Below are 10,041 nucleotides of genomic sequence, written 5' to 3'. Positions count from 1 at the left end.
CTCTTGGATCTCCTTTACCACCTCGGTTTACTGTCTACTGTCAGAACTATAATGCAAGCCACACTACAGGCCTAACTTTCTACATCACTCTACAGTCCTGCACTGTACCTGTCTACTAGCTGACCAGGACTAAGAATTCCTGCATGAAAGCACTACTCTCATTTAAATCGTTTTTGACATATCCTCAGGCGTGTCAAAAGTTACTGATTGCATCGAGTCTTACTCCTGAGAACTGCTGCAATCCCAAGATACAGACAGGGGAGTGCATGGCAGTGTGCTTTACTCCCTGGTGGCAGACACATCAAACAATTTTGCTCCATAGACTCTAATAGGGCAAACAAGCCAAAATTGACAGCAGAGGAGAAGAACATATTGCCACATACTGTACTCTAATCCCTGGCTGTATCTCAAGATTGCAGCAGGTCTCAGCAGTAAGAGTATCAGCAACTCTTGAGATGTCTGATGATATGCAAATGACAGTAATACTTTAAACTCCTCTGAATTCCTGAGGTAAAATAATGAATAATAATTCTATATATCACAGTTTATATTAAAAGTTCATAAAATATTGAGTAAATGTCATTTTTGTCAATATTTCTATCTTCATAGGGGAACATGGCTTCATGCAAAATGTAATATCACTTTCTAACGTGTCTGATAGTTTCAGGTAGCTTTAGAATTTTTACCCTGTGTTTTCTAAATTCCCATTTTTCTATACAAGAAACAGTTAGTGTATGAGCTATACTAAATCACTGTAACTTTTCTAAATTAAATGTGGGAATAGCTAAAGAATGTTAGCAAATTATATTATTTCAAACAAATGAAACTTGTCTAAGCGGTATATCAAACGAATAATTAAAGACAGTTTAAATACAGTACTTACATATAAAAAATGTCATTTTTGATTTATGTATTAATTTACAACTCCATTTAACTGTGAACTACATTTTGTAAGTTCACAATTAATTCTGAATTTAAACTTCTCACCATTCTTTTACATGACAGGTGAGAATCTCTTGAGAGATACTGTTTCTATAATGAATTAAAATATCTAAGCTGTCCTTTTAAAAGTTCATCTGTAGATAACTGCAGCAAAATGCTGCAAATGGGTTTTTATTAATCTGCATTAAATGATGTCTGTGTTTTAGTAATTCAAAGGCAAACCAGACAGTGAAATTATGAAAAGATCTAGAATATCCACAAAGCATTTATAGTAATAACTTATGGAAGTCCTTGGTGCAAAGGTCATTTAGAGAAGCAGAATATTACTATTTGTCTCATGCACACTATGCCATGTTATATCAGAATGGGATTGATCCATGTAAAGGGGATAAACATGACCCTCCTTCCCAACTTTTTGTTGTAAACAAGAGCCGATCTGCAAGATTGGTGCTCGCATACATAGCCTATTACAAGGCTCAATAATTGTGCAGCAAGGGATGCACAGACATTGTTATCGACGTCTGTGCAGCCCTTGCTGTATATAGAAAACAATAAAGTTATTACTTATGTAGTGTGAGATACAAAAAGTAGTACTCACCCATAATCTTCAGCTGAAGGTCTTTATTGCATCCACAGAGAGCGGGGAGGGGAAGGAGCTAGGTGCAGACGCGCCCTAGCTCCTTTCCCTCCTCCGTGGATGCAATAAAGACGTTCAGCTGAAGATTACGGGTGAGTACTACTTTTTGTATCTTACACTACACAACAGTAGTTCTATGCTCCTTTGTTTGCACCCCTGCACAGCGATTTCAGACCCATGGCAAGGACTTGCTAGCTGTACCTCTTGAGTCCCTGGCATAGTAGTGTTTACTGGTGTGGTTCGGGTTGCTGCTACTCACCACGTCAAAGTTATTACTTACCTCTCCATGCTCCTCTGTGTCCTCCTGCCTGTTCCTAGCTCACTGCAGCCACTGCTGGCACCTCTTTTTAAATCAGGTAATTTTTATTAGCTTTTTTTGTTTTGTTCACAGAAAAAACACAGAAATAAAAACACAGGTTCTTATACCACATGATCCAGAACCACAAATCAGTAGAAAATTTGTGCACAGGAGACAGCATACAAGGATAACAGAAGGAATCATATATGTGATCTATAGTATCAAAACATGAACAAATTACGAAATAAAGTATTCTTCCTCTAAACCTAACAAAACCGTGGTGTGAGCACTTCATTTATAAAGAGGCTTATGGCATCTTAACACATTCCAGTATACAGATCTACGCTCCAGTGTAGTCATTGCACAGTAATGTTTTGTTACCTGTCTAACCCTTTACATCAAGAATAGAAGGCCGTTCAAGACCGCCCACCACCAATTACATCATGTTATTCAAAAACATTTGCATAGGGTTCTTACAAAATAGGAGTAGAATTGCAGTCGGCAGTCCAGGCGTGTCAAGCCATCTCCCCCATACTTTTTCAAACTTTTTTGGGCATTGCCTATTATAGTACACACCCCTCTCCAACCTGAGAACCACATTCAGCCTGCTAACCATCTCAGCCAGAGTAGGTGGGTAGCAGTGTGTCCAGTGGTAGGCAATAGTCTTATGAGCCTGATATAAGATACATTAGATACATAGTCCAGTATACTCGTCTAAGTAATGCTGCATTTACACAGAACGACTATCGTTCAAATTTTCGCAATAACTATCGCATTTGAGCGATAATCGTTCCGTGTAAATGCAGCAAACGATCAAGCGATGAGCGAAAAATCGTTCATTTTGATCTTTCAACGTTCTCAAATCGTCGTTCATCGTTCGCTAAAAATTCGCAGATCGTGTTGTGTACAGTCTTTCAAAGATTCACCCTATGAAAAAGATGGGCTTAAGCGATCTTAAAAACGATCGCATTAACGATTTTTCTTACAAATTTTCTTACGATTTTTCTAACTATTTATTCGTCTAAATGCTGATCGTTAAAAAAACCAAATAGTTGCTTCAAAATCGTTAAACGATCGATTGGGCGAATTATCTCTCTGTGTAAACGTAGCATTAAGGTCCCCGATCAGGCGGAGTATATAATGTATAGGAGTCAAGGCTATGTTTACACCAAATATTCATTTGAGCAAATCCTTCACCTCCCTCCAATAGGTATCCAGCCAGGGCTCCACAAGCCCAGAACATATGGAGGATGTGAGCATCAGGCATATCACAACGCGGACACTGCGAGTCTGGATGAAGACCTATTTTATGCAAAAAGACAAGGGACCTATATACTCTATGAATTAAGTAAATCTGTGACAACCTCTGCGATTCACTCATAGACAGTAAGGGAATATAAGAAAGAGCAGTTTCCCGTTGGGAGTCGTCCAGCGTCCCCACATCAGTTTCCCACTTCTCTCTAATCACCAGTGTGTGTTGTTCAATATGCATATCCAATAGTTGTGTATAGGCATAGGAGATGGCTCCTTTCGAGAGACCTTTACTCCCAACCTCCAGTAGCAGTGGATGAGTATGTACGTCCAGAGACGTTGTGGTAGCTTGCGCTTGTAGAGCTTGTAAGTATTGATAAAATCTGGTGTTAGGGACATCATAAGTTCCTCAAAATTGCTCAAATGGTACTATTGCCCCATCCTTCCATACTTGATTGAGAAAGTAAATCCCTTTACGTATCTACATAGCGTATCCATCCAACTTGTGATTGTGCCACAAGGGAGTATATGGCGTAAAGCCCGTTATTTTAAGGAGAGACTTCGCTTTATTCTATACCTGAGACATCAGCCGCAGCGTAGGAAGTACACGTATAATCACCATCACACACTCAGCATCAACTGCCGCCAAGGGAGGGGAGCAACCAGTCAGCCACCCAACTAACCCTCCAGACACTTCTATCTCTTCCATTTGTCCCCAACCCTTTAAGTGTTGTAGTTGCGCTGCTAAGTAATACAGAAAAGTGTTAGGCACCACCAGTCCCCCTGATGTCTTACCCCATTGAAGTGTGTCCAGGCGTATCTGTGCCGTGCATTTCTACCAGATAGGGTCTCTGAACAAGGAGTGAATCTTTTTAAAATATAGAGCGGGGGTCCATAAGGGAGCATTATGAAGGACATAGAGAAATTTTGGCATAAGAACCATTTTGAGAAGATTACACCGTCCTATAATTGAGAGAGGAAGGCGGAGCCACGCATCCACCTTCAGAGTGCTTTTCCTCAGGATATTAAGGAGGTTCTAACTAACTAAAGTCAGATGTGTATACAAGGAGACCCGCTCCTCTCCACCCCTCCAGGTAATACCAGCAATACCATCCGCCCATCTAAGCAGCGCAGCAAGGGGATCTATAGCAATTGCAAATAAGAGGGGCAACAGGGAGCAACCCTGCCGCGTTCCTCTACCAAGGGCGAATATAGGTAATAGACCTCCATTTGCACGAATCCGAGCACCTGGATCAGAGTACAGTAGTTTAGTCCAGCTGATAAATTTGCTACCAAAGTCCATTTTACGCATCACCGCCCATAGGAAATCCCACTCGACGCTATCAAATGCCTTGGCAGCTTTGAGTGAGATGACAGCCGCACATCCCCTATCCCCCCGGAACATCTGCAAATTAAGGTATAGGCGCCTAAGATTTAGGGCAGTGGAGCGGTTGGGCATAATCCCCGACTGATCCGAATGGATAAGCAAAGTAATGACAGTGGACCCTAGCCAAGAGTTTAACATCTACTTTTAGCAGAGAGATCGGACGAAAAGAGTCCGGAAGTATGGGGTCCTTGCCAGCTTTAGGAATAACCACAACAGTGGCTTCATGCAGGGGCAGAATACCATCCAGATGAGCATCATTATACATCGCCAGTAGATGCGGTAAAAGGATGTCACTATGGAGTTTATAGAATTCTGTTTGCAGGCTGTCCGCTCCCAGAGCCTTATTATTGGCCAGTGTTTTCAGCGCTAAGGACAATTCCTCTAACTCCAAAGGTTTGGAGGGAGATACCTCCTACATATTCCTCTAGCCCACCAGCATCCACATCGGACAATTTAGTCCGATAGAGATCCCTATAGAATTCAAACAATCATTGCAAGATCTCTACATCTGACGTAAGTTTATGACCATTTGTCGACTGTAATTCGGCTATATGTGGTGGCTCACATTGTGCAGAGGCTACAGTAGCTAACATATGGCCAGCACTTTCGCCTTCCTGATAAAAGGCTTGTTTAGTGAAAAAACGTTTATTTTCACCAACATGGAGAGAGTGTTCCCTAAGCAAAGATTGTGCCTCTCACCAATTTTGCTCAGCTGCCGGAGTGTGAGCCACCACATATGCCATCTCCGTCTCCTCCACGCGTTGTTGTAATGCTAACGTCTGTTCCCTAGATTTGGATTTATGTGTGCTAATTTTCTGAATGTAATGTCCTCACATATAAGCTTTCATACCTTCCCACAGTTAATATGAAAGTAGTCAGTCAGAGTCAAAGCAGTTCCCCCACTTGCGTCAACTAATTGTAACCAAAAAGAGTGAAGGCGCCAAGGGCTAGCAGGCATACCAGAGTTAGTCCCCAGCTGTAGGGAGATGTGCAACGGTTAATGATCAGACACTCCCCTTGGTAGGTACTCCAAAGTACGTGTATAGGTAAGCATATTACGGGTACCTATGGCTAGGTCGATTCTAGACAATGATCCATGTAAACTGGAATAGCAGGAGTATTGTGTTAATGGGGGTTACGCAACCTCCACAGGTCCACCAGACCCACCTCCTCAAACATGCAAGCCATTGAGGATTGCGAGCACGGCGCAGCCATGGCATGGGGATTGTACCTATCCAGATGGGGAGAAAGCACACTATTATAATCTCCTATTAGCAAAGTGGGAAGTTGTGGTAGTGCAGATAAAATGTCTACAAGCGACTTAAGTACGGACCCATTATATGGAGGAGGTATATACACAGCGATAAGAAAAAAACTTTGTCTATAAATAGTACAATGCACACATACAAAACGACCCTCCTGGTCTGCTTTAGAGTAATGACACATGGAATGAGTGGAGTGAAAGGCATGGGAGACCCAAGATTTATGCACCAAGTGGAGGGAGTCATTCATTAGGTGAGTTTCCAAGAGGCAAATAATACCTGGGAGGTAATCTCTTAGAAAGGTAAATATACTGCTGGCACTTCTGGAGCTGTCTCTGCACAACAGGTTACTCAGCCAATCACTGGCCGAGATAGGACAATGGCGCAGCCAGTTATTTGGCTGAGCTGGCTGTCACTGCACAGACAGATTAGGAAGTGTCAACAGTAGCTGTGGAGAACAGGCAAGAGGATACCAGGGGGAGCCTGTCCTCATTAAACTGAGCAATATCTGCCTGATTCTGCCTGATTGGGCCGATAACCACCGCATGTAATAGGACCCTTATGGTATGCCTTTTTTGAGAATTAGATTTTTGGATATTTTATTCCATGTTTATGGTTGTGTAAAGCATATAAACACATATATACTGCACTGTTATATCTAGTATATTTATTGTGCCCTGTGCGCTGTCTGCACACTGTCTGTGTTGTGAACTGGTTAAAGCAAAACGTTATATAGACTTTCAAAATAATAATTTATATATATATATATATATATATATATATATATATATATATATATTTATTTATTTATTTATTTCATCTATATGTATGTTTTAGAGTGTGAGAGGAAATTGGAGTACCTGAAGGAAACACACAGAAAAAATATGCAAACTCCTTGCAGATTTTGTCCTTGGTAGGATGTGAACCCAAGACTGCAAGGTAACAGTGCTAACCATTGAGCCACAATGGTGACCATTTGGGTCATTAGGACATTTAAGATCTTAAGATTGAGAGTCCCCTAATTTGCCCCGGTCTGCTTGCAGCCACCAAGGGTAGTCAGAAAGCTTAAACACAGCTGAATAGGTTACTTTACATAGTTTACATTATTTCCAAAAAGGTTGATGGGAATTTTACAAATAGTGTAGCACTGCAAGTTACTTAGTGTAGCACATAGTGCCACACTGTTTATACAACTCCTATTCATGGGAGTTAATGGGAGTTATGTGACCTGCGTAAAAGAGCAGGCTCTTCTGTTGTTTGCTTATCTGCTTTATAACACCAGTTATGGGAACTGATTTATAACACATTCTTAGCATATCCTGTGGATATGCCATAAACACCCAGATGAGAAAATTCTTATACTATAGAAAATAAATAGTACATGATGTTAAACTATTTATATTGATAGGGCCTCTCCTCTTCTCTTTATTAACCCCTTCCCGTCAGTAACATGTATATGTACGTTCCTACTGCACATACCCCGTGCAGTAGGAATGTATACATTCGTTCCTGCACTGACAGGGCTTCTGATGTTGATGATGTGATGCTCTCACTGCAGCGCTCCCGCACTAATCAGTGTGTCTGGGGTCCCGCAGCTGCGTCTCATTAACCCCTTAAACGCCGCGATCTATAGCGACTGCGGCGTTTAAAGAACTCAGTGACAGAATGAGAATCTGTCACTGAGTGATCGGGACTAGGGATGGTCCGAACTGAGTTCGGTTTGGGTTCGTATGAACCCGAACGCTCGCCAATGATTCCCGCTGTCTGCCCTCTCCGTGGAGAGGGTGGATACAGCGGGAGGACCGCCTGGAAAACTGGGATACAGCCATAGCCATAACCTCGGCAGTTTCGGACCATCCCTAATCGGGACCCCCGCAGTCATGCTGCAGGGGTCCCGATCGCTTGTGCTGACAGGTGGGGGTAAGCCTCTTACCTCCGGTCGGATCAGCGTTCCATGTATAGAGTCTGCTCACAGGCAGGCTCTGTACATAGATCGATGATAACACTGATCTATGATATGTAGGGATGGTCCGAACCTGGTTCGGATGGGGTTTGTACGAACCCGAACCCTCCGCAATGATTACCGCTGTCTGCCCCCTCCGTGCAGCTGGCGGATCCAGCGGGAGGAACGCCTGAAAAACTGGGATACAGCCATGGCCATAGGCTGTATACCAGTTTTCCAGGCGGTCCTCCCGCTGTATCCGCCCGCTGCACGGAGCGGGCAGACAGCGGGAATCCGATGCCGAGCGTTCGGGTTCAGCCGAACCCGAACCCCGGTGGGTTTGGACCATCCCTAATGATATGCTATGGCATAGCATAGATCAGTACATGCAATCTATTGATAGCATGTTTAACTGTGATAAAAAGTGTAAAAAAAAAAAGTGTAATAAAAAAGTTTTTTAAAGAATTAAAAAACCCTTATAAACCTCCTCCCAGTAAAAGTTTAAAATAACCCATTGCCCATTATAAAAATAAAAATATTAAAAAATAAATTAAAAAAACATATTACATATCATAGCATGCGGAATAGTCCAATCTATTAAAATATAACATTATTGTTCCCACACGGTGAATGGCGTAAATGAAAAAACAACAAAAAAAAAGACCAGGATTGCTGATTTAAATTAATTATATATCAGAAAATAATTAATAAAAATCAATCAAAATTATCTGTTACACCAATATGATATTAATAAAAACTAGAGATCATGGCACAAAAAAATTACACCCAACCAGCCCTGTGGGTGGAAAAATAAAAGCGCTATGGCTCTTAGAAGGCGGGAAGGAACATTGCACTAATCTGACCCAGAGTATTGTGCATCAAAGGGCTCTGTCTTGAAGGGGTTAAGGATAGTAGCTTATCCTTATCTAATATGATTCCTGCAAATTACTGCGATTTACAACTACCACACTGTTTATTTTAGGACTTCTTGTTTTTAATCAGGCATCATAAAGGACCATAATCCCCTTCCTAATTAGAACCTTGTTGTGTCTTATTGGATTAGCTTTATGGTTAAATCCTATTGTTAGTAGATGTTCATTATACAGTATGTATAATTAAGTTTGTGGTTAATAACAAGAGCTGCACTTTTGTAATTGTTTTCTTAGGCCCCTTTAAATTTTATTTGGCAAAGGGTAATCATTCCTTAAAGAAGCATTAGGAATGTTTTTCCCTCCCACAGAGCACATAGGATTTATCTAAGTTTATAGAAAGAAACTGGTGTACACTGCTTATATGAACCAATCACAGATAAGCTTTAATTTTATCAAAGCTCAGTGCTGACCTGTGATTGATAGTATGGGCAGTTTACAGCAATTTCTATTTTATAATCTTTAAAAAATCTTGGCCCCATTAGCAGAACACATTGATATAACCAGTAACAAAGTACTGCACTCTGTTAATACTGTTGTGCAATAGAACTTCTCAATCTCATATTTCCATTCTCCATACAGTTATCATAGCTTTATGATTTATTATTTTTCCTATCAAATACCACATGTTCAAGATACAATTTATAATTGAGCCCACATGGATCAGAATATGCATACCCCATTATATCACATTTTTTTATGTAGATGGTACAAAAATCATAATTACAGGCATGAGTATAGAATAAAAGTGACTGTGTACTGTATATGTACTGAACTGTTATATTGTAACATTGTTATAACATTTTTATGATTAATTTATATAAAATGCCAAATAAAAATAGTATGCCATATAAAATAATAAGCAGCTTTATCTTTCGGATGTCAAATGATGAAAAAGAGTGAATTTATTTTTAAAGAGACTGAAATTCTGTATAGCACCTTCAAAAGACATTTCTGGTATTGCAGACCACTGGAGCATAAAAGGATTGGGAGGTCAGCATCTGTTTTTTTTTTAACATTGTATTTATTGATTGAAGCAACCATGTTCAATGTACTATACAAAGCACATACACTGTTTAGTCTTTCCAGAAAGTAATTTCAGGAGTACATTTTGTTCTTTAAGGGATATTCACAATACCAAACTGCTTTTGTTTTAGGTTTATTTCACAGTGTAATGACATATTGTGAAAAATAGCACATTTCATCAACTTATCCATCAAGTCCTTAACTGTTATTTGATTGTATGAATCTGCTTCCAGGTTGATCCAGGTAATAAAAGAAATTGAACTCATTTCTCTGCAAATATATTTGACTGTTGCAAGATTCATTTTTAATTAATTTGGCTTTTACTTTGTCATTTCCAAATGTTGGCACCAGAAAGCTGAAACTAGGA

The sequence above is a fragment of the Dendropsophus ebraccatus genome, chromosome 1 (assembly GCF_027789765.1).
Source record: "Dendropsophus ebraccatus isolate aDenEbr1 chromosome 1, aDenEbr1.pat, whole genome shotgun sequence".
Lineage (NCBI taxonomy): Eukaryota > Metazoa > Chordata > Amphibia > Anura > Hylidae > Dendropsophus > Dendropsophus ebraccatus.
This window is presented reverse-complemented; position numbering follows the sequence as displayed.